Source organism: Aptenodytes forsteri, unplaced genomic scaffold (assembly GCF_000699145.1).
Source record: "Aptenodytes forsteri isolate BGI_AS27 unplaced genomic scaffold, ASM69914v1 Scaffold81, whole genome shotgun sequence".
In the NCBI taxonomy this organism is placed as follows: domain Eukaryota; kingdom Metazoa; phylum Chordata; class Aves; order Sphenisciformes; family Spheniscidae; genus Aptenodytes; species Aptenodytes forsteri.
The window spans coordinates 5,213,809-5,241,002 of NW_008795259.1; positions in this window are offsets into that span (position 1 = coordinate 5,213,809).

A 27,194-nucleotide genomic window follows, 5' to 3' on the forward strand; every position below is an offset into this window, starting at 1 on the left:
CCAGCTGCCGAACAAACACACCTGCCCCACTACATTTACTACTCTGCTTGTTTATGCTTGCTTGAACTACCTTGGTTTTGTCTTGCCCATACACAGATCTCACGGGCAGGAACTAATATTTTGTACAATGCCTAACATTGCAGGAACCCAATCCCAATTACTCACAAGCACTTCTGTAGCATATGTCTGAGAGGCCTATGGCTTGGTTCTGAATGCCAGACATGATGTCTCCCCCACTCTTTCCAAATCAAGCTCCTCCATAACTGACTACAACATTACTCCTGCTCCCCTGCAACTTGCCTTCACCTCTTTCCATTAAGTTAATCCACACTTAATCAAGACCAGAAAGCAAAGCAGCTGCCGAACAAACACACCTGCCCCACTACATTTACTACTCTGCTTGTTTATGCTTGCTTGAACTACCTTGGTTTTGTCTTGCCCATACACAGATCTCACGGGCAGGAACTAATATTTTGTACAATGCCTAACATTGCAGGAACCCAATCCCAATTACTCACAAGCACTTCTGTAGCATATGTTATTAAATGTCAGCTTGCCTGTGTACCAATTTTATTGCTATTAACAGTTCAGCAGAAGTAACGTTCCTGACTCCAGTTATTGAAAAAGCCAGCTTAAAAACAAAAAAAGGCAAAAAATACCCCCAAAACACTCCCCCCCAAAAACCCCCACCACACACAAAAAAAACCCACACACCTTTTCTCCTCCAAAAACTTAACACCCTAGCTCTGAAGTTTCTTCCACCTCACTCCCATCTTACAGCTATTGCTTAGTTCAATGCTATTGAATTAGAAGAAATGAAAGGGAAAAAAAATGCAGGAAAGCTCTGTGGCACTAGAGGAAAGCCATGCTTTTAAGTGAACCAGGTGTTTAAGGTCTTCTAGGCTGAAACAGTCTTCCAAACATACTGTTTCGGGAGATGGTAAAATAAGACCATTCATACCAACTCAACACATTTTTAACCAAAAATAGATGTAAACTCATCCCTCTAGAAACACTGATCTTTTGCAAGTATAATTGGAAAAGGTAATTATGCTAAAGTAAGACTTCCAGCAGGCTTCTGACAGATAGTTTCTTCATACCATGCAGTAAGGCAGTATCAAATCAACCGGTCAGCAGGCCATAAAAGATGCAGAAAACTCAAGTCTAGCAAAGACCAGCAGGGATGGTTTGTTTCAGTGACTAGAATAAGAGAAGTCGGAGGGAGTAGCAAATAACTAAAAGGACTGGTCATCAATACAGAGTCAACTGGATTAGCTGCAGAAGACAAACCCATATGGATGTCAATGTGTAAAATGCGAAGCCATAAACAATCATGCAGGTTCAGGTGACAAACCAGCTGACCCCTTTGATAGGCATCAGAGCCCAGTGTACCAAGGACAACCGTAATGCATCTGGTTAACTTGTAGGTGATTACCTTCACAGCAACTACTACCGTCACCTCGGTTGGTGACTGTCAAGTCTTGTGGGTGGTGTTTCTAGTGGAACATCCACAAAAGGGCATAAGGAAAGCGATCCTGTAAAGACCTGAAGAGAGTTCAGCCAAAGAGAGAGATGTGGTGCCAATGGAAGATCTAATCAGGTGGAGGCTATGAATGGAGGGGAAAGAAAAAAAAAATTGTTTCTAGCAGGGTAAGTTTACAAGTATTTGAAAAAGGTAATTCTGCCAAAGTAACAGACCCTGGCTTCCAGAAAACTATTAACAGGTCTAGATGAAATTAATATCTTTTTGGCTAAGGAAGGATGGCCAGCCATCAGCCAGTACGTGAAATATTTTGAAGCCATTCAATTCAGAAAGACTTCAATTTAATTCCAGACAGCTGGGGAAAAAAAACACGCAGAATGTACTTTCAGTTGCTAACCGCAGAGACACATGGTGGTCTTGACAACAGGTCAGACTTGACATCCCCATATAACAATTTTAGGCACATGAGTCTGGTCCATTTTCCCCACCTGAATCAGAAAAGCTCCATGCTGCTAGGTCAAAGGGGCTGACTTTATCCTTGAGAATATAAATAGACAATAGCAAATAGGATTAAAAGTGGTGTATTACTGGTGCAACTGCTAGTGAAATACCATGGCCAGGTCTGAAATCCACAGCTCAAAGACTGAAATGAGATCTGATTCAAGAAAAAAAGATGTAAAAATAAGAAGATTAAAGATCCACCTTTGAGTGAAATTCATGAACAGTTTGGTCTATTTAGCCTATTAAAAGCCAAAAGGGGCAACTCAGTCTTCAGATCTCCTCAATGCTAGATGAAAAATTCAATAATTATCTTCCAGTCTGGGAAATATGTAACAATATACAGTGATGGAAGTTGAAATTATGCATAGACTACAAGACAAAGCAAAATATGTGCTTTCTTAATGGTGAAATTACTTAAAATCCCCCTAAGAATCCTATGGAAGACAGAACTACATTTTCCACTCACACTCAACACACACTGCAATTTTGATTGGATACTAGGAACTTTTCTGAAAGAAAAAGTCTTTCCAAACAAAACTTCATGTAAAGGAGTAGTACAGCTTAAACAAGAAGCTAGGTTGAGATGGGGTTTTTTTGAGACCCCAGCCTAAAAGTCATTATCAACCAAAGCAACAGTTTAAGTTGTTACAATGATTTCTAACACAGATGCTAGAAAGATTCACTGTATAAAGATGTGCATTCTCCCAGGAGTGTAATGCCTTAACACCAAAGCATCCGGTTGTTCTAACAACTTTAGAAGAATCCAGATGTGCTTTGCTAATAAACATTCTGAAATTTGGAAACTGCTTATGGTATCTGTCCTACCTGCATGGCTGATTCTGATTTCGCACCTCAAGATTTTTTCCCCTACACTCAGATCTGAACTTAATACTCTGCCTAAATAAACAGCTGATACCAATTTTTAATGTTTCCCCCTTTCAGTTTTTCAAAAAATATACAGATGAAAATCTTTATGGACAAGATAACACACACAAGTATGTTGTTAGAATTTAAAAGACTTAATCTCCTTATCAAGCTTCTTATCGAAGCAGCATACAGTGCCCTTTCTGTTTCCTGCTCCAGCAAACAGAAGATAGCAGTATCCCCTCTGCTTTCATACCAGACTGGACTGCTGCAAGAACAAACCCAGTTCCTTCCAGATATCAGCAAAGCAGTGTTTTCCTTTATTTTTTCAAGTGAAGGACACTGCGGGGGAGCAGGGTCCCACACAGACTTCCTTTTATTTTTTGAGAATCCAAATTAGAAAGGGAAAAACAGCCTTAGCAAGCAGAGAAAAACAGAGCAGAAGAGCCAGGTAACCCAGACAATGTACAATTAGTGCTGAAGCTGCCATCAGCCATCACAGAACATTCCAGGAAACAATTCAAAATTAGTGTATTGCTTCCCTTACTGTCACAGAACTTATGTTCAGTCTCCCCTCCCCTTATGTCAAGTATGTTGTAAGTTAAGAGCATGCAAGAATGCCAGGAACCTAGAAGAAACCCAAAACAGCTCAAAGGAAGTCTCATACCTTTCCATTTGGTTTTGTGAAGCTAAGAAACACCACTCTTTGCCACAGGGACTAAACTGCATTGATTTTCTTTACATGGATAGGCCATTCTTGAAAACTGCTGTGATGGTGAAAGGAAAGTCAACAGGGTTTAGAAGGATGTACTTTCTACATGCAGAATCCCAGAGAATTAAGTGACTTCGAATGAGTCATTGCAGACCAGCTCAGAACCCTTCTGATCTCTTTAGAGAAACAAAAAAAAAAAAAAGGAAAAAGCCACATGCTAGCAAGGTATGATTAAAGATATTTCACTACTCTTATCCACTGTGCTCTCACCACATTGCTGATGCCTCCTCTGTTCCCAACAGTTCTCATCTAATCCATCTGCTTCAACTACTTCTATGCACTTATTTTGCTTTATAACACCTAGGAATCCTCGTCATAGCACAGGAACCCACTATGCTAGGTGATATCTATATACAGGCAGCAAACTTACACCCACAAAACCGAAAAACCCAAGGCACACGTGCACACACAAAACACAAGCTTGTCCCAAACAGCTTACTTCTACCAAGGCCACCTCTTCCCCGAATGCCTCCATGTTCCTGTGTAGAACACGACAAACTTGGATCTTTGTGTATAACACAACTAACAAATTAATTGTCAGGCAAAATGAATCTAGTTTGTAGTTACTGTTTTTATACCCTCTGACCTCAGTCACGCTCCAAATGCACTCTGAGAAATCCAGAGCGGGAGGGAAGCACACATCCTGTTTCACACTTCCACTACACTACATACAAGCAGTGTCCACCTTCTCACGTGTTCTCAGAAAACAAGACTTTTTCCCCAACAACTACAACTTTCTGAAGATGTGCTAAGGAAGATATTTTGGAACAAATGAGTTGCCTTTTTTAGGATCTGGAAGTTGGATTCATATTAGGAATACATTATGAACCTGGTGTGGTCTACTGTCTGTCATCAGTTACTTGTTTCCCTGAAAACAGTTTTGGAAACATTCGTTTTAATTTCTGGTCAGAGCATTGTAATGAGAATGGCCAAAGCAGCAGCCTCTCAAAAGAAGTTCTAGACCAACTCCGTCAACACTAAGAGCAACTGCAAGGAAAGTTTCCTACTACCTAGATGTCAGGAGGACTCAATATACGGAGAAATAGTAAGGCTCTTCTCACCATGCCTTGCATGCGGTATATGGTTCCTTCCTTTCAGAGGCATTATAGCCATCATCTCCCATTATTCAACCATCTTACTGTGCTATGTGCTCAATGAGAGCTCACAAGCTCAAGCTTGCTCACAAGCTTTACTAAGTATCAACAGAAGTCACTGGGCTTGCAAATTTTGTCATGAACTCTCAAATTTAAAAAGTCAGGTGTTGTACTGAGTAGTAGTTAACAGGTTGAGGCTGCATCCTCAGGCCTTCAAAGTTCTTAAAACCATCAGCTAAAACTTAAGGCAAGTACGCAAGGGGGAGATTAGAAAAGAAAGGCTGCACCACAAGAGTCTTCCACTCTGCAAAAGAGCATTCACACCTCTGAAAGAGGGAGTTTACTTGTGTAAAGCACTAACCTCAGAAAAGGGAGAACTTGCTCTGGAAATGAGACAAAATTATTTTATCTTCTTCCAGTTAGCAGCCTCTGCCTTATTTACTCCTCAGATGCACTGAACACTTCATTTCTCCAATACCACATTAAGTGTCTCACATGCTACCAATTACCACCACGAGAAAAGTATCATCTTCATCATTCTGCAGATGGTTAAGATGAGAGACAGCCTTGCCTCAGGCCACAATGAGTCAGTGGTAGAAGCAGGATCTCATCTCTCATTCCTCAGCTCCTTCCTTCAGACAGCAAAGTTTTACTACTCCCACTATCTTAAGAATTGATATCTTGACTTGCTAAAGTGCATCTAATTAAAAAGATCTAGAAAGCAAGAAACAAACAACTGCAAAAACCTGTGGTTTAAGTAACTCAGTAAGTGCCTTGATAGAAAATAAGGATATAAAAGAATTTGTTCCTATGAAGCTAACTACAAAACCACTCTCTTGCCTGCAGTCCCAGCTTCAGCTGTCACTGCATCTCTAACTTCTATCACAAATAAAGCACCAACTCACCAAACTGTCCCCTTGACACTACAAGCCTGATCTGCGCACAGAAAGTCTTCTACACAGCCTGCAAAAGGTGGACAATCACAATGCACACACATCCCATGAAAAATTAGTACTAGTTTCCCTTTCAGTTTTCCACATGCTGACTGCAACAGTATTCTTTTTGGTATAATTTATGTAATAATTGAATGAAACTTGGGCATTTCAGGACTCAGTGACAGCAATGGTTTCTTTCTGGTGACAATTTACATGCAAGTCTTTCTGCAGTTCTTTCACCTCTATAATTCATTTGCAGTGGAGAAACAGGAGACTAAAAAAGCAGCAAAGCCTAGCTCTAGACAACATTGCACATTTAAAGTGAAGTTTTCCTTTTAAAAATGTAAAATATGCTATTATTGAAAAAACGCTTTCAACTTTCGAAGATGACACTCCAACACACACTAAGATGGCAATTGCTTTGCATATGACTGGGTTGACAAGGCTTACAGTATTGAGGTAGCACTACAGCTTTTACCAACTGATTTACAGCTTTGATGTGGCTCATCAGACTTTATAAGCTACCCTGACACAGTGCAACAGTCTCTGCTGACAGAAATAGCAGGAGTCCCTTCAGCTGCACTTTGGCTGTCCATTTTAAACTGCAGTCTCCATGGTAGGGTTTCCTCATCAGCATCAGACTGTTCTGCTAGCAGCAATCGAAGAAGTGCTTAAAGGGGATATCATACACAATATTTAAAGCAGTGCACACTGGACTACTGCCCTCTTGAAATGACAGAGTTGAAAATAAGTAACAATTGTTTTCATTGTCTCCAGAATAAGAGGAGAAAGGCTTTATCTATTTTCCTCATCAAGCGAAATATTGCCACTTAAATGGGACAAATGACAAGCTAAATTAAAACAGTATTAATAAATACTGCCTTGAAATAGTAACAGTTGCTTTCATAGTCTGTGTGGCTCCTGTGCTATGGGAATTGTGCACATTTAATTAGTGCAACTAGAGGAAAAGAAAAAAAAAAACAAAAAAAGAGGTGACAACTCTCAATTTGTATACTAAGGCATATTTTCCCTTTCACTTTTCCTGCCTGTTCTCTTCCATACCCTTCACTGCAGTTTTCCTGCTTTCTAGAGTCCCAGCTGCTATGAGAAACACGAGAAGTTACCCTAGTCTTCCAGCTACGACTGTCAACCTTTGTTTTCCCCATCTGCTATCAGTACAGCACCCTGTGCACTAAAGAACATTGATCGTCTTACAGAATAGAGTTTGACTTGAGACTCCTGCTACTTCTCTAACATAGAAGTTCATTATTTACAACAGATGAAGTCAAACTATATGTGTTTATAAGCAAGGAAGCTACACAAAGTCAGCTGCATTGCTCCAATACTGATTTGCCTTTATATACAGTCTATTAAGGTTTTCCTTCATTAAAAGCTGCCCTACAAGACACAGTGGGCATACCAACCACAATTTCCCAGAGGGCTGATGGCATTATTAAAGAGTTTGCTTCTTCCCCTCAGCTCTGCCCATGATGATACATCACAACTCAAAAGTGCAAACACACGTGCATGCAGAGAAACATGTCTCCTCCTATTTGCCAAAAAGCCAACCCAGCCCTGGACAGAAAGCCAGTGCGGAAATTGTAATCAGCCTGCCCCTCACTAAGAGGGATTTCTCTAGAAGTAATTGAAGCTTTGCTACTCCAGGAGCCCAGATGAAAACTGCTTTAAGAGGGGTGTGGGCCGATGAAGAGGAGACTCCCCAGATTAGTAAATACCACTAGTAGTTACTTCATACTGTGCCCTTAAAAGGCTGGTGACCATTCCAAGTGTGCCTGCCACATGCTACTGGCCAGTTTTATAATTATGAAAATCTATGTGCTATATTACTTTAAGAGCAAGTAGGTGTCATTCAGACTGAAGCCTTTTACAGAAGGCTGCAGAAGGTTTCCTACTACCTGATTTCATGACTTACATGGGAAAAAAAAAAAAAATCTGTCACCCAGTCAAGCAATCCAGATGGATTACCAGAGGATAGAAGCCTCTATTAAAAGTTAATATTAGAAATGTCAACTAGAGACCCACTATTGAATAATTCAAAGCAAGAAAAGGTCTCTCACCTCTTGTCACCTGCTTTGAGCAATCCTTCGGCAAGATGTAACAATCAGTTCCAGCAAATGATGTCTGGGCTGAATACAGAATGAAGAGGCATATAGAAAATAGAATTAAAAAAAAGAAACCAAAAAACCCCACCCAACATGAAGAAAAAGACAGAGAAGCTTAGCTGCACAAGGCCTAGGAACTCTATGGCTTGAATGAGAGGAAGCTGCCTTTAGCCACCATGTCTGAAAAACTCTGTGTACAACTGGGAGAGGACTAGCAAACAGCACAATCTTCCACCTTCACAGTGTTCCTCCGCCTTACTAAAGGAGTTCAAAGTTTCAGAAATGAGAACTTAAAATATTTTTTTGGACAAAAGCAGAGTTTGGTTAGAACAACAAGCAAGCTCTGGCATATTTTCATCATCCCTTCTGTCTATAAGTGAAACATACTTGATACTCCTCTTTCACTTTACAATTATAAGCATCTATTTAAGTCCCAACATTTTCAGGCCTGAAAAAAGCTATTCTTTCAACTTTCCAACCCTGATCAGCTCTCTACAGTTTTTTCTCTCTCAATATCAGCAGTCGCCCCAATAAGTAACGGAAAACAAACCAAGAAGCAGCTTAAGAATTTGCCCAATATTGGCTTAGCTTTATTGGCAAGTTCAGTAAAATCTGGTCTTCATATTGTATCATAACAAAAGCTGAAGCAACTATACGGTATGGAATGAAAACTGATCTTAAATCTAACAACAGGGAGCAAATTAGGAGGAGTTCTCTCAGATTTTCTCCGCTCCCTGCTAAAGATTTTGCTGAGACCCATCCAAGTTTCTCTCACTCTCCTCATAAAACACAATCTTGAGGACACTCTGCATAGCAGTCAAGACGTCATTGTTGGCAAAACTTCACCTTGTACGAGAGAAACTGCTATCCCAGCAGCTCATGGTACTAATGAGTTCTTTAAGAACATTCAGACATGGGTTTGCAATTAAATTTAAAAACCTGTCATCAGTCTTTGCAAGCCTAAATAGGAAAGGTACCAATTACTAGAATTCCCCATTATTCTAGAGCACGCACTAGTAAGAATTCCCAGGGACATCGAATACCATTCTTTTCTCACTGAAGAGGGGCAGAGAAGCTAAAAGGAGTGATTTTTCCCTGTATTCCTTTTCTTTTCCATGATTTCATGACTCAGTATCTCAAAGCAATCCTATTCCATTTTTTAAATTATAGCAGCTATATCTGAAGAGAAACCACACAATTCTTTAACAAAAACAGAACCATATAATCTGTTCGTTTTGCGTGTCACGGAGAGTGCAGTTATGTTCTGAAGTGTAATACACTCACTCTGTGGTTAAGACACTAGTATTTTTGCAGGTTTGTCTACAAAGAAAATTACTTCTGCAAGTTCTTCCGAGTACTACACTATAAACAACACAGAAAAACCCACACTATATGTTCATCAGGCCCACCTGTCTTACAGAGGGCTGGAATCAACTGCTCTGTGCTTGAATTTTTAAACTTGTGTGAAAGATTTGAGACAGTGAGACAATTCCTCCTCTTCCCTCCAAATCTCAAGACACTTTCACAGTCTAAAAATCTCTACAGGAGATTCTTTAGATATAAATGAAGGGTTTCAATTTTTAATTCCAGCAGCAATAAATACCCAAGAACAGCCTAGCTTAGGAAAAAATCTTGTTAAAAATTCATTCATCTGAAGCCTGCAACTGACTTGCTTTTTTTGTGGTAAAGAAAACTAGACTTAAATTCCAGTCTTTAATAATAAATACCAGGGGAGCCTCTCCCACAATAAACACATGTCAAAGCTCACTCATATTGTAAGACTGCATTAAGTATTTGGCCAGAAATCATGCAGTGACTCCTCCTCTTGCTTTAGGATGAAACATCCGTTACTCTATGGAGCCCAACAGATATAGTATGGGAAAGAATTTATCATTGACACACCGTTTGAAGCCTGCGTGAAACATAAGCGATTTCCTAAACCTAAAATATGCATGAAAGTTAATGAGATTCCAATATGGGCAAAACACAGCACTGAAGACATTTCATCCAAGGAAATTGGTTACACCTCAAAGCCTTTGCTGAGCACTCAAGTAAAGATGAGAATACAGGGATAGGACATATACATTTGGGAAATGAAGATCTACAACCTGCCAGTCTGGCAATGGAACACCAGCCACAGAAATATAATGTCTAAAAAGCCTCTAATTTAGAGGCAACACCAAGATGGTTTCTCATTCCCTTTTGCAAGCAAGTCAAACTTGTAACCCCCAATATTGCCTTTGAAAAGTTTAAAAATAAAAAAATTAAAAAATAAAAAGGAAGAGGATATCCTTGTTCTCACTTGCATCCTATACAAAAGCAGCACTTTCTGTATCTGTATGCAGTCGGAGAAATCCTCTTAGCATCTCGGGGGGCCAGAAGCATAATGTTTCACACAGCTGCTATCTTCCAAGAATGCCATTTCCAAACTACATTTCCCCCAAGTATGTGTACAGTAAGATTTTCAGTTGCTCGAGAAGTGATACAGAAGTTTGAAGATTTTCACTGAAAGAATAAAATACATACCGTCTGACAAATTTTTATTTCCCCAGAATACTGAAGTGCTAAAGCTGTTAACACTCCTCCCCTCACCATACACACATAGAGCCCTACCTCTTCCACAGGAAGAAAATTTAATTGCCTTAATCTTTCCTGAAAGTAGTTTAAATATTTTTCTTGAGGTTTTCTAAAAATAATTCAGAATAAAGCAAACACTCTGTATGGAAAACATAGCCCAAACAGTTTGGCCATCTTACCAGCAACTGCACCACTCTCCCTTATAGTGGAAAGCTGTCTGACAAATGCAGGATCACTACCAGTTTTGACTGTATTGCACAAGCCATAAAATGGAAAAGTTTTAGCCCTTTAATTGCTTCAAAGACCCCCTTTTTTTTTTTCTTTGCCATCTTAGCTATTTGCTGCAGAGGATGGAAATCCAGACATCATGGTCTGTGTTTTATTAAAAAGCCTTCTCTGTTTCTTTTTTTAACTTACAGGATGAAATCAATCAAAACAGAAAAAAGTACTTATGAATCATACGCCCTAAAGAGAGGGTCAGCCTTTAACTACCTAAAATAAAAGCAGAAGCATCTTTAGAGACAGCAATTGCAGCTCATATACACCAGTACCATTATGGACATCTCAGCTGCCTCTAACACTGATCACGAAAAGCTGAGTAGCACGATCTCTGCAGGAGAGATCAGAACAGAACTGCTATAACGTGACACCCTCAACTCCTCTCAGAAGGGAGTTCAAACAACTCGACAGTGCCAGCCCATGGGAAGGGAACAGACCTTGTCCAGCACTGTCCCCCCATGCTCTCTGTCATGGCTCTTTCACAGTGCTCAGTGACAGGGAGAACACTCTACAGTGCCTGTTCCTGTCAGCAACTTCATATGACAGCAACGATGCTTCCCTGCGCTTAGATGTCCGGAGAAAGTAGGGACCCCTGTATGAAAAATGAGCCACTGTCCCTGTCAATCCTTGCACTTCCCCTGTTTGAGAAGGAAGGCAGAAGAAAATATTCTGAAGAACCAGAGGACTGGCTTGAGGGTCTATGACCACCTATCAAAACAGTCTAGTTTTGTAAGCCTTCAAATCCCCTACTGGCGGAGACCAGAAATTCTTTTAACCCTTCTTTGCTAAAACTGCATCCATTCCTCAAGGAACAGGGTTTCCAACCCTATGGTCAATAACAACTTCTCAGGATAAACTAATCAGCACTTCAGTGCTGCTGTGATTAGAGACCACAGCCAAGGAGTGCACTCTCAGTGTTTTTCACCCTGTCACAAAGTAGTCTGACAAGAAAGGTGTTACTTATTTCCAGGAACATTTCAGGATGAAAAAAACAAACCAAAAAACCACAAGCAACCAATCAAGCAAACTAACAAACGAAAAAAAAAGCCCACTCAACATCCCACCACAACAAACCTCTTTTACCTCCAAGTTAGCTGCTAGGCTGCCAAAGCCTGCAAATAACTAACATCAAAAAACTAAGCACTAAGGTTAGAAATTGCCAGCAACTAAGCATCATTTTAGAACTGGATCCACAGCTTATCTTGACCACCCCAGATTGGTGAGCAAGAACTAGATTACTCCAGGTTGTCAGCTGCAGAGTCTGAAGCCCAAGCTCTCTCTCCCTCAAAGAGACAAACACTTGGAAGCTGTGATATTCTCAGGAAGCTGAGCTACTTGCTGTAAAAAAGCTGCTTAGTAGACTACACATTATCTTTTGGAAGGCATGATGAAATATTCATTTCTGGTCTGTGTAAGGCTTCCGTCATGCCATCTGGACGCCTATTAGTTCTCGCACAGAGTAACAGCTAAGGGAAAAAACAGCACTAGAATGGAGAAACCCAAATTCCCTGCTATTATATAGCTGTTGTGAACGCTATCAAGAACCATTCCCCCCTTCCCACCATACCACACTTGCTACCTTTCAACTCAAAGTAGTATGCAAATGAATGCCCAAGATTTAAGGTAACAAAGGAATGTATGTACTGAACACTTTGACTGCTTCTGGGAAGACAGATCTATCATGCTGTTGCACAGAGTTACTGAGGAAATAGTGACTAGCAACGTCCATTGAAAATGAAGAGCCCGAAGTCTTGATGCTCAACTGTCCTGATGCAGAACTCTTCCAGATGAAACCACACATCAATAAGGAAGACACAGGGACAGAATCATTCAGATAAGAATATGTAACTCAGTCAGTCCCAGGCCACAGTAGGAGTTAAAATACAGCTTTCTTATTGGCATGTTACATGCCACGTTCCACCTCACAGACCTCCCCAAAACCAACAACAAAACACAAACTTGCATGAGGTCCAATTACACGAAGGTGTCTGCTAGACAAATTGAGAAGAGTAGACGGGAATAAACCTGTATCATACTCTTCTGCATGAAGTGATAACACAAGCTCTCTCTACGACCTGGATGACTGTTATCCAGGAAAGTAGCAGAAAATGGCTTACTTTAAGAATTCAAGTGTCCTCTTTTACCCCAGTAATTACGGAACACAGCAGATATTCATTCTGGAGAGCAGAGTACAATAGCTGTTTGTTAACATCAGTGTTACAATCTAGCATTTATCTAAGCCTATCACATGCAGAACAGACAGCACAAAAATGCTCAAGACAGAACTCAAAGTACCATCCATCAGAAATTACAGGCAAAAAACCAAGCACCAGGACTGAGGTTTGGCCCACAACTCACAATTTAACCACCCAGGAATCTATTTATTGAGCATATATTTACCCAAGCTTCATTTAAGAAGCATTAGGCATAGCTGGTCAAGGAATAAGCAGCAGAAAAATATTTAAATCATCATAATCTACTGTCAGTAAAGAAAGTTGCATCTGATGGAAGAGGCACAGGCTTTGTGAAGAGGAAGAGTGCCCATACATGTTTATCATTAGAAACAAGGTATCGTTATGAACTCAGAAGTCCATAACCAACAGAAACAAAGATGTAGAAGTCTGCATTTACACAAGAATCTTTTTTTCTGCTCAGGTACCTCACAAATTCCTCCACATTGAAGCCTAATCTCAAATTTAAAAAAGCACAAGGTGTTACCTTCCTACATCCTTCCCAGGTGAGAAGTTCAGATTCCTTTATTCCCCATGCATCCTACAGCAGTGCCAATTTAGACTTTCCTATATCACACTTTCACACACTCACACAAATCCTGCCCCAACGTCCACTTTATTTTTAAAACACCATCAGATTCACCTACACTAGAGTTCAAACTGAGAAAACTGTTATCTGGCATTGCCAGACAGGATTTTAGAAAGCATCTGACTCAATCCCCTAAAACAGCATGTAGCATTTTAAAGGCTACCTTGTTTACGTGAAGAGCAAGATTGAAAAGTGCTAGTTAAGACTGGTGTGAGCTGTCAGTCCTCTCATTACTTGCATGCCTAAGCTTCTGTGAAGGAGAGCAGTCCAACAACACTGAGATACTGCATAGGAAATATGAAAAAGTGGCATCTATGCCATGCTATGAAGATTCCTGTCCCATCTTCAGTGGACAAGAGAAACAACAGAATTTCAGAAGTATCTACTCTATACATCCCTGGGTAACCTCCCACCCAGAGATAGTAAGAAACTCAAATAACAAACTCAAATAACATCAATAAATAGTTCATCCTTTCCTCTATTACAGAAACATGCATAACATTCTTAAGCATTTTTTCTAAATCTATTCTGCTCCAAATGAAGAGACTAACTGCTCTACTTAATTTACTGTAGTAAGTATATTTAAGTCTCCAATTTTTATTTTTAAAGATTGCATTCCTTCAGCCAATGTGCAATCAGCTGAATACAAATACTTGTTTGGACTCTTGCAGAACAGCAACACATACTTTTCCAGAAGGGCACACTGGATTGAACATGTAATTACAAGCTCAACCATAAGAGCACAAATAGACTAAACAAGCACTGTTCAAGTTACTCATGCTCAACTTTGAAAGTTTGACCCCTGCAGCCAGAAGTACATTCACAAAGGAGAACCAATTTTTCCAAACAGCCAGAAATATAAACACAAGTTTAAGCAAGCTTACAAATCCTGAATAATCAAAATCAGAGTACCTTTAAGTCAAGGCTAATTTCTCCATCTCAAAAGTTTCAGCTCAGGTATAAAAAAAAAAAAAAAGCTGTAGTTCCCTTTCCAGTGCTTATACTTCTCAATAGACTACTATAACTGCACCACTAACAGACAATTATTCCATTTTATCTGCATCAATAAAAATGTATTTTATTTTTAAGTAGAAGTCAGACTTCCCCAGTGAGTTCCTTTCCTGCAAAAATCCCAAGATCTCCTAACTCTCTTCTCACAACTTTCTGCCAGAGAACACTCATAGCTTCAGGAGACAATTGTCTGCATTTTGGTTCTTCCTATAAAGAAATACACTTAGAGCCAAACCACCTGCAGCTACAGCTCTTACTAAAACCTTCTGCAAAACAGGTACAATTTCCATATTGTACTTGTATCTAGGACAAGCTAGCATTTGCAGCAGCATACAAATACAAAAGACCTTTAATCAAGTCAACTCTCTATACGTTTTATCGTAAGTTCAAAACAAACTACTTCTGTACTTAGCAATAATTCACCTCCAGAAGTTTTATGAGATAACTATGGCTCCATACTAAATCTGTGCAAGGTTTAACTCCCCAGTGAACCAAAATGCTGTTAAAATTAGATGCCCAAGACAAGACTGCTACTCTGGAGTCAGTTCTCGGAGAAAAAATTAAGCCTAAGAAAAGGTGTCTGAGTAAGGCACCACATACGTGAAATAATGCTCAGATCTGGAGGCTAGAAAGGCCAGTTCTTCAGAAGTTCTAGCTGCCAGCGACATGAACTGCAACGGGCAATCCCAGGTTCACTGGCAGTCCCGCTGGTGTAAGATCACAGACATGTTGGTTGGAGCAGAGCTCTGGAAGTCATTAGCCCCACCATCCTCTTTGGATAGCAAATATCATGCCCATCTGCAAGAAGCAAGATCTGGGTTCAGCAGCACAGCCCAAGTCACTACAGAGCCAATCCTCCTGGAAGCCATTTCTGGGCACATGAAGGACAAGGACGTGACTGGGAAGAGCCAGCATGAGGTTAGACTGCACCCAACCAACCTGATTATATTCTAGGACATGAGGAGGGTCTGCACAGGCAAAGGGAGAGCAGTGGATGTTGTTTACCGCCGTTTTAGCAAAGCCTTTCACTTGGTCTCCCGTGGCATCCTCAGTTAGTTTGTTGAGATATGGATTGAATAAGTGGACAATACCACCAGGCTCAAGGCTTGTGATCAGTGATACAAAGTTCAACTGCAGGTTGTCCCATTTCCATGGAAGCAATTCCAGACTTTACTAGGCAAAACCTTGAATAATCTGATCCAACTGGACCCGACCCACTCTGAGTGGTAAGTGGGACCAGCTGAGGCCCGGATTTCCCTTCTGACCTAAGTTATTCCATGATTCCATGATCTCTTCTTTGTTTGTTTTTTATATATAAACAAAAAAAAAAGGTCTGTTGCAGTCTGGGTTTGCTTTAGGTCATGCTTCTGCCACCCTGCTGGTTTCAGCAGATAAAATGGACTAAGAGCCACAGCAGAGAAAGAAGTACTGTGGCAAAGGACAGTAATTATTCTGCTTAAAAGATTCACAAGTCATTCTGAAGCAAGCCTCAATATTGTATTCTCAAGTCAAGAATCTCACAACTTGGTTCCTAGTAGGGATTAACAACAACAACAAAACCACCCCAAACAAAACCCCCAAACACCTGCAGCTGAAGTGCTGAGAGGAGAGACAGTACTAAGTTTGTTACTGGACTCTTCTAACAAACCCATTTTGTTAAATGTGTCAAATACATTTAGATTGTGAAGAATTTGAGAGAGAGAGAGCGTGCGCGCACGCCTGGTTTGCAGTCAAGACCCAACAGTAGAAAGGTCCCAAAACAGAGCTCATGCATATGAAATACACAGGAAAAAAAACGCAACAACAAAAAACAAACACAAAAAAGCCACCACAAAAAACCTCCACTCTTGACTGTCTGCATACCCAACAGAGATAAGTAAGCATCCTGAAAGGGCACAGATAAAAACAAGTTTCCATGTTACATTTTAAACTGACAGCAATGTCTAATCAAGGCAGCTAAAACTGAACAGATACCACTTCAGTTTCGCCTCCCCTCTGTTTGCATTAATTCCCACAGAAAGACTCTAGTATAAGATTTTAAGCACCAGAAGTAAGAGAAGCCATGGCATCATTTGCTGGATCGAGGCCAGGATCTCATATATCCACTCAAGCTTGTATCTCTGGAGACACTGTTTGTTCCTACCATAATTATGTTCTGCACAATGAGAAGGTGAATCAATTATGTTCACCACTAAACAGACAAGCTTAAGTATTCCCTCAAGAGCTTAAAATTTCTGCAATGGCACCTTCAAAATACTGTTTGTTCTTCTTTTTTTAAATAAAGAACAACATTTTGATTCAACCTCTTCTCTTCCTGGAAATTCCTGAGCTCACAAACCAGTGAAGCGCATTCAAGTTTTAACCCATTAGGGCCAGGCAGCTGGGACTCCCTGTTTTAAGTTTACATTAAGTTTCTGATGGAGTAACTTAGGTTAAAGGCAGCATCAGATAAAACTGTCATCTAAGCCTTTGCTAAGACATTAAGGAAATTCAAGCAGCAAACAATCATCATCCAAGACATTAGAGTCCCATTTAAAAGGAAGGTTTTAATCACGTGTATAAAAACAAGTATTAATACTATAAATTCAATGGATTTATAGCATTTTAGAGGTTAATCCTCCATGTTTGCTATAATACTGTCTCATTACTTTGGAATATAGCTACAAATTGAACTAAACCACTGCAGCAGGACTTTAGGTGGCTTTCATTAGGTGTTCCTCTTCTGTACTTCTTCAAATGGGATACACAGGTCACCCTTACTCAGAAAATAAATTAAAAAGCCAAATTAAAGATAGATTTCTGTACTTAGTCATATATCACAATTAAAATCGATTTTTGTTTAGTCACAGAAGTCAGTGAGCACCAATCTTAGAGTGCTTCCTGACACAGTCCCACAGATGTGAGGTCAGTCATGTGCACTGCAAGACAACAGATACAGGTAGGCATATTTTGGGGCCAACTCTTTGGCTAGAGAAAGCAGGCACACAAGCACTTCAACCTATGCATTTTCAAGTGTTAGGTTTTGGGGTTTTTTGGTAAATAAAGACTGAATTCACCTGTATTTAGATTAAACATCATTACTATCAAAACGATCAAAGTAAAGCCAGTATCATTTCTATTGCAGTGAATACCCAATTTTGTAAACTGATGAAAACACGACTGGGTTACCTAAGATGTAATTACCACAGCTCACCGAGCTCATGCTATCCAAGGTAAGATAAATCCTAGACAGGTCCTTATAAAGATTAAATAACCCTTTATTAAGAGTTGTGTAAGCTGTTTTAAAGAATATACAGAACATTTGTAAGTGAAAACAAAGGGCAACTACTGGGAAGGAAATAGCTACTATAATCTCAGTCCATACTGATTTAACCTTCATTTCTGACAAGGATACTATTCACAGAATTGAAAGCCATCAAAATAAATGGCAATTCCCTACTAATCTTATGTATTAAAAAGTACCTGAACAGGATCGTCTAGAGCAGTCATATCAGATGTAGTGCTTTCTGTGAGAATGCAAAGTTACTTGTCTAGATTCTACAGCTGAAGCCTCTGCTATTAAAACTTATCTCCTGTGTAGATTTTTAAGCAGTAAAAATGGAGAACAAGAACTCTACAGGAGATGCTGCTATGGATAAAGCCACGGTGAACTTCAATATACAAATGACTCACAGCATACCTCTCAACTCCCTTACTTCAGTAAAACAGCTGCAGAATAAGAGAGAACCTACAACAGTCGTGTGCTGGAGAATGAGCCCTGCAGTTCAAATTATTGCTGCAAAAGCAGCAGAATGCTTTTACAAGGTTTGCCAATGTTCCACAAAGTTATTTCAAATCTCTCTGGGATACTTGTTCTTCAACTCTGAGATAGTTAATTTCTTTTAAAGGCAGAAACACTATATTCTAAAAATACCAAGAAATGTATCTACTAACATAGAAAGTTTTGCTTAAAACAGCTTGAAAGAGATTTTGCACAAACACATACTTGGACGAGAAAAATATATTTCCATGCAGAAACGCTAATGAATCTTAACTTCTAATTCACAAGAGACTTCATTTCCAATTCAGCAATACAAACATCAGTAGCCTGGAAAGAGACTTTTCTCTCTAATATGCAGCTTTCACAACCTAAGTTAAGAGCTTTCTTTTTATTATTAGATAGCACTTACATGTATAAACCAGGGTAGAAGCCCCACCACTGGCCAGTACTTCTTAGAACTCTAAGGACACCTCGTAGCTAGGTCTGTTTAATCCAGCATCCCGTTTTCCCTCAGCTCCACACATACAAATGGTATTCCTCTTGCTTTCTATTCTTGGAAGAGCCTCAAAACAGTCTGTCCAATTCTGTCTCCAATTCTTTCTGCACTACATTCAGCCAGCTTCCATATACACACACAGCTCATTCGTGAGGAGTCAGTTGAGAAGTAAGTCTATTTTCAAAAACTCAAGTATCATACCCATTTGCTTGTGCTGTGCAGGACCCCTTCTATATAACCTTTGATTAGAACAATTTACTTCCTTCCAACTCCTGAGCTTTTCATGCAGCCTCTACACAGTAAACTCATCCCCCCAGCTGGCCAAAGTCATCACTCATCCACCAATTAGCTTCCTCCCTCTTAAATAAACCTTTTATGAAAGTAACAGAAATTTAGAATCCAGCTGGAAACATTTCTGAGTCCGTGCCTGAACTGAGAGCCTCAAGGATGTATCTGCCCTGTCACACTGGTAACAAAGGATAACATTTTAAGCACCAAATGAATCCAGCAGAAACAAGACAGTAAAATGTATTTCTTTCTTTTTTCCCATCTCTGAACAAAAATTCAAGAGCCTTGTTAGAGAGGTTTACTGCGAGATATCTGCTAGCTGCAACTATACCTGTAACTATCCAGAGGTCCTTCGAAGCCTTTTAAATTATTTTATCTTCCTAGGAGAGTATCCAGCCATCACCCCCACCCCGCCACCACAATGACTCGAGGCAGACAAGACGACTGAAACAGCCCTAGACATCTTTCCTGCAAGCAAGTTAAGGTAAGAGATGACCCTTGCTGGAAGATCCCAAGTCTCAAAGCTTGTCCGGCTTCCCCAGCTAAGCTACAAAAAGTTCAGGCACTATGTTCATAGCACTACAGAAATACAGACTCATACTGCATGAAGCCTTTGAGATCAGGGCAGGGGGGAAAAGCAGAAGGAGAGCCTGCTTACTCCTAATGAAAGAAACACACAAGTTTAGCGCTAACAGTGATAAAGCACATATGTAACCTCTGTTCAAAAACAACTAGAAAGGCGCAGTTAGCCCAAGAAGCAAAGCAGACCTTGCTCATGAGAACAAGGAAGATCCACTGCTATGTGAAGACTTCTTTTGATTTTCCACAGTCTTGCCTTCTTGCAGCACACCATTTTCTATACTTACAAACAGCCTCTGCAAAGGTATATTCCTCCAACAAGTGTCTGGAACATCCAGGTTAAAAAGAAACAAGCTTTCAGAAGAAAGAAGCACTTGGTCCTTGATTGGCTTGAAAGGAAAAAGGCAGAGAACATTCTGCATGATGATACGTAAATCCTGATGCTGTCAAGTGCTTGACTCGCCACAAAATACAGGACAGAAAAAGAGAGAAGGGAAAGTGAAATTGAGTACAGAAAGCACTTCCAGCTTTGCCAAACCAGTTTGATGCCACACATTATCTGAAGACTCTGGCCTGGCATTGCTTCATTCCCTGAGTTAAGACCATTCTCTTCTGCGTCAGCCTGAGACAGCTGAACCTTCACCTTTGTTCATAAGAGAAATAACGCTCTGTATCTGTAGACAACATATTTGTCTATGTTAGCAAACCTATAACCCTCTACAGATAGCAGATACCTACATAAAAAAAGGTAAAAGAAACTAGACAAACCATGGTATAAAATAAAAGCCAGAAACCACATAAAGTATTATTAACACCTACAGAAGTAGTTATGAAAAATGAACCTTTGCCTCCTTTTCCTAAAGAAGAGGACTCTACATACCCTCACTGTAAGTCTAAAGCCCAAGGTATCCCAAGTTCCTCTTTATCTATATATAACTTCCTCCTCATAAAAGGCTGTGTCTGCAGCAAGAGAACAATTATGCGTTCCTGGGTACCTCAAAAAGGTCAGAGACCTAAGCATTAGTAAGGCAACCAAACTTATCCGATATTAACGTCGTAGTTTTATACTTGTATTTTTGCTCCCCCATAGACATATATATACACACAATTTTTATTTATCTATTCTTTTTAAATACAGTGGCAGGATGCTACACTTTCCCCCCTCTATTACTAAATTTCAGGAAGTCACCCAATTCTCCCTCCCAGAACTGTTCTGGTACACTTCAATGGCCTTAGACATCGTATAAGAAACCAAAACCCTGCTACCGATACCAATGCAGTAGACAGCATTGAGCTTTTTGCCCCCACAACACTGACCTGTTGAAACATTTTGTACTCTGCCTTCCTCCTCCACAAACCATTCAAAATGAAAAGGCTGAACAAAGTCTTGAAGCTAATCAAGATCAATGGGTTTAGAAAAAAATCCAAACAAAAAAAACCACACCAAAAACCCCCTGTTACACAAGAGGCAAACTACACTGGGGGATAGGGAAGACAGCAGTAAGCAAAACATGAAATTAGTCACCAATTACCTCCTGTAAATATGGCAAAAAACAACAGAGCAGAAGTGAACTACTAAATGCATCTATGACACTATCCAGAAGTTAAAGAGAAATATTCTAGAAGCGAATCTAATACTGAAATGCTTTCAATGCTGTTTCATCAAACAGGGACATTGGAAACACCCACAAAAGAACTCAGATATAAAATCTGACTTCCGAGGTTCAGTCACTTCAGGGAAGTTTCAATAAACACATCGCTATCATTTACCCACTTGATCTGCTGTTCACCAAAGAGGAGCTGACTGGGCTTACAGCAATCAACAGCAACTGTGGTTGTGGTGACCATGAAACACAGGACTTCAAGATCCTGAAGGGAGTGAGGAAGGAAAGCAGCAGAGTACAGACCCTGTATTTCATGAAAGTAGACTCTGGCTTATTCAAGAAGCTGGTAGGTGGAATTCCCTGGGAGGCAACTCTGAAGGGCAGAGGAGCTCAGGAAAGCTGGCAGGGCTTTAACAGCAGCACCCTCCAAGCACAAGTGCAGTCCATACCCATACTCAGGAAAACAAGTAGATGTAAAAAAAAAAAAAAGGGGGGGGGGGGGGGGGGGAGGGGCGTTTAAGCAAGGAAGTCCTGAACAAAGCTCCAAAGGAGGAATTTAGAAACACTGCCCAGGCTTGTAGAGATGGTGTTAGGAAAGCCAAAGCTCAACTGGAATTGAGGTTGCAAAGGGCATCAAGGGCAACAAATACAGTTCTAGTGCTATGTAACTCACAAAACACTGACCAAGGAAAATGTGGGCCCATGTCTGAATAGAGCAGGTGATTCAGAGATAAGGCTGAGGTAGCCTATGCCCCAATGCCTTTGCTTCAGTCTTCAGTGTGGAGGTATTCAACTCCTGTGTTTGGCAAAGAAAGTATGTTCTCCTCTGAAGAAAGTCTTTTCTTCAAGAAACAGTTTGCTAATCCCTACCTGATAATCAAGCTACATTTAATGGGGTAAAACTCATCCCACTGACAGCAGAGTAACATCAGATTCATTTCTACTCTAGTAGAAAAAACTTGAAAACCATGTTTTTAAATGGGAAAGATCTTAAATGCCAAGAAGTAGTGCAGCACCAAGAGAGGACGTTAGCATCTACTAGAGAGTATAACATGCTCAAACTAATGTCTACTTTTCTCCTGCATGGCTCATTTGTCTCCAAGGCAGGCTAATTCTGAAAATCTCATTACAATAAGTAGCTGAGAAACTCCGAGACAGACATACTCCTAACAAATGTTCACTTAAATCAGAGTCAAATCGCATTTATTTTGCTTAAGTTTCAGTTCAGTTCACAGTCCAGAGATGGCTGAAACAACATTGTGTTAGATGGGATGAAAGCACTCTGAGTTTTGGATTGTATTCAACCCTAAGCATTTAGGTTTAGATCAAATTCTCCCCAACCTCCGTTTTGCTAGCATCTAAAGTAACCCCGCACCAACGTCTTTGTAAATTCCTTTCTCAATTACCTGAAGCGCTCCTTTTCTACGATAGTCACCTGCATTCAAGGAGGAGGACCCGGAACTAGCACTGTATGCAGTACTTCTGAGGGGATCAGTACAACACGTTTCTTTTTCCCCTATTATACGTAAACACCTTAACCGATACTGTCTTAGGAGAGCATTTCCGTCTAGACTTTGCAATAGAGCTCATAATGGAGATGAGTGAGGATAAAGGGACAATGTGACACACATATACCTTTTTTTTCTTCCCTTCTTTCCCCCCCCAGCAACGGGTCTTTATGCTTAAGCATTTTTCCTTCTTAGCATTAGAATCTTAGCATAAGAACAAACAGGTAACAGCCACCAATTCATTTTGGCTATAGTCTGAAGGTGAGTTTCAGGGAGGGCAATGAAGTTCTGGAGCAATGCTTTAAATAAACAAACCCAGCTTCTTTCAAAACACTGTCTGAATACATACAATCCTCCTATTAAAACACCTGCCCAAGCTACCCCATTGCCCTGTTAGCCAAGTAGGCTGTTCTCTATCTAACCACACTTCCGGGAGAACACACAGCACAGAATATATCCAACAGGGCTCATAAGTAAGTACCCCAACATATTTCCCGCTACAATACAGACAGGGAAAGAAGAAAAACCTTCTTAAATCTCTCAGGATACACCTGCCTTAAATTTGAGCAAGCACATATGATTAGTATAACAACAACCCATTTTTACTTTGTGTTTTAAAATTTGCGTTTGACAGCCAACACTTTTTACTCTGGAAGTCAACTCTCTGTGCGAGCGTTTCACCTGCACGTCAACAAAACTGCTGCAAAAGGGGTTACGTAATTATTTTATACAGCAACATCACTTTGTAACCAGTCAACTTACACAAACTGATGCATTTTAGATAAAACCTCAGCAAGGTAATACTGATCAAAATAAGACTCTTTTAAAGCCTCCCAGAAAAATCCCCATGCCACAAATACCACCCAGATACCTAGCTGAAATATGGAACCCCGAAAGATCTAACAGAGATGACTCTTCTTCCTGCAGAAGAATTTTCTACCTGGAGCCCTGCTTTCCTTTTCAGCAAGGCAGGCCAGAAGAACCTTTTTCTCAAAGGGTCTCCCAGGAAAAACAAACACACACCACGAAGCAAAAGGACTTCCTCCAAACATTTCAGCCATCTGCACAGTGGAGAAACCGAGTGAAAAAACCAAGTACCAGTAGCAGTGCAAAATGTTCAGTTTTAATCAACCTCCTAATATCATACCAATTTCTCCTACTTTTGAGCCTTTTCTACTGACCTCTGGATCCAAAGGATGCCAGTAGATACGTCAACATGATACTACCACTACTGTGCCCTAAAGGAATTCTCTTAATCTGCACCAAGTGCTACTTTGGAGAAGAGCAGCATGGATTGTTTTGTTTATGCCTGGAGCTTAAGTCTTTAAGAGTTATGCAAGTTAGGGCATCCAGGCTTAACCTTCAATTTTTGTGTTTAGAAGTGCAGTCGTCTTTATTACAAATTCCTCCGCACCACTAGTTCATTTTTGATTGCCATTTAAGAATTTTGAACATGTTTTCTTTAGCTGTAACACATCACACAATACTCTATAGTAAGAAAGCCTTCTGCAGAGTTAAACATATTTCAAAACACTAATCACAGAACTAGCAAACCTTCTGTGCAAGGGGACAACCCAGCACCTGGAAGGAGAAGGAAAGAGAAAATCAACTTTCTCCTTGACGAGTTTCTTAAAAATAGGAAGACAAGTTCCTTTTACCCAAACTGATGCAGTTCTCTTTGTTTTAGAAAGGAAGTTTTATATATGCAGTCTTTATACATATTTTATGATTCCTATAGGAAAAAAAGCCTAGCTGACAGAAGGGCCTCAAACTTCAAGAAGCAATGACACTATGAATTTTGTGTTCTAGCTTTGTCCCTTTGTACCCCTACAAGAGCTAGTCACTGAACTGCAAGCAACTTGTCTTTTTTCAGCATCCAGACACTAAAATTAACAAAGGTGAAGGAGCCTGGAGTTTACAGTTTTTGATTTATTAGTGCTAAAATCACATTATTATCATACTTAATACAGAATAACTGCACGGGTTCAATATATTACTAACTATAGCCTGTAATATGTGGATTGGATGGTATGCAGCAGGAGACGTGGGAGGACACTCACTGAAAAAAGGTATCATGTAAATATTTACACATTTATTTTTAAGAAGGCTTAAGTTAGAAGCCTGTGAGAATTCAACAACTGCTAGAGATAGAGGCAACTCCTCACTTGAGATACTTCAAAAATAAGATTTTTAAGATGTTTTAAAAACAATGTCACATCAGTACTGTCTGATTTTGCAGTCCCCATTATACAGGACCTTTTCATAACAAAATGCACATGCACAAGAGGGCACACTTAGACACCACTACTCCTTGTTCAGCTACGCAAAAGATGTCCACAGGCACAGGCAATGATACTGACACTCATTTACCTTATTTTAAGACTTCTCTGTAGCCCCCAAGTACCAATACTGCAAAAAGGAGATGATGAGAAGCACTGCCTGCTGAACACTACACATCTGACCCCTCAAAACATGCTTTTCAGACTCAGTGTCTTACAGACATTAGGATGGAAGAACTTGCCTATGGAAGGCAGTCCTACAAGTGGCATGCCCTAGTGAGCAGCATCAGGCCCATGCAAACATGTAAGATCAACTGCCCCAAGCCCAACAACAGGCACCACTTCTAGGCAATTCCAAAGCAAGGTCTTGTTACTGCAACTGAAGGTAAGGAATAAAGAAAAAAAAAAAAGAAAAAAGATTCCTTCATACAAAATTCTGGTATCATCCCTTATAAAGATTGGCCAATCTTGGAAAAAAATATGCTTATTAGTCCACAGTGGGGAGGAAAAAAAAGACTATGCTAACAGAGCACAGAATTATGACATACACCACCACAGTAAAAACCAAGCCAGCATCGCCACATACACCCACTCAGACAAAAAAAGATCCCTCTTTCAGAAGGCTTATCCCATTCCTGTGTATTTCTACAGGCTGAAAGAAATAACAAACAATAACAAGATTCTTCAAGTCACAGATCACATACATTTTACTTAACCATGCTGAGCAGTCTAGTAAGCACAAGACAGCATGTTCTCCTTTTAACAGACATCCACAAGAGCTGAGCAAAAAACCCCACCTAAACCCAGGCCTTAGGAAAGCAGCTGCTTCAAGAAGTTTTCTAGAAGAAATGTAACAGCGCGCTGTCTTCAGTACAGAAATCCCTTGAAAGGAAACAGATTTCATTCTCATTCAGCCCAGACCAGCCCTTTGGCACTCAAGGGTCAGATTTCCCCGAAGCTGTGCAAACAGTGACAGACTCCCCAGAGCCTCCAAGAGCAGCAGTTCAGGACAGCACACAAGATCTCTTCAGAAACAATTAAAAACCAAAACAATCAAGAACCCTTCCCTTGCTGTAAACCAAGCTGCATTATTAAAAAAAAAAGGGATGATCTGTTCTTCTATTTAATTAAAAATAAGTAATTTTTAACAGGCAATAGGGCAATTGAGATGGCAAAGCAGCCTGCTCTGCCTCCCCCCCCAAGGAAATTCTGTATTTGCTCTCGGCATCCCCCCTTGTCTGCCCCTAAAACCACTACAACAGCAATGCCCTTGCCTATGACTGCATTTTTTTCTTCCGCAGTAGAAAGTACACACAGCCAAAAAAAGCTGTGATAAAACTCCAACAATCACAAATATTTAATCTCAGCAATCTAGATAATTGCCTCTGAGCTTGAAAGCAACGCTCTAAAGTCTGATTAAGGTTTAAAGTGTACAAAAATTAGAAAAACATACTTGATCAGTAGTGTTTACCTAGCCTGTTATGAAGTTAGGCAAAAATAAAGCTTAAAGATAAAGACGTTAAAAGAGGACTTATTTTCTTTCCGTTTTATTAGGGACCTGAAGCAATTTCTGCCTTTCAAACCCCTCCCACCTCCTCCATTTTTTCTTCTGCATTTTACATTTAGAATCTTTAAGTTCCCAAATGTAAACTTTTTTTCAGGCAGAACTGAAGTGAAAGGAAGAGCTGAGTCCTTCAAGGAACAACTTGATTCCTCAGCAAATTAAAACTCTGGAAAAGCGCTCCAATGACTTCTTGCATCTAATCGCACGCTGGATTAGAAGCTAACAGGAGGTTTTATTAAAACAACCGATTTGTAGCCACTGAAGTTTTAGATGATTCAGCCTAGCAACTTGCTAATGCAAACTGTTATAAGTTCCAACATCAGGGCCACAAACATCTGTGTTAATACTCACAACCCGAACGCAGCTCTGGACAGATGTCAGTTAAAACGGAAGAATGCTTGACTGTTTTAGACAACCATGCAGCAGCACAGCGCAGTGCCCAGCCAATTTGTTGGAAGGTTTCCTCGCAAGAAGGGTGAATGCTGTTGCTCGCAGCACTGCCCACCCGCACACTGCAGAAACCAAAAGGCTGCTGCTCTTGTGACTTTCCGTCATGTCAGAGTCATACCACAGTGAGGGGCGGGCAGGGAAGAAAAGAAAAATCTCCACCTCTCAAGCATTTGCTCCCCCAACTTCCAAGACTTCCAGAACTCCCAA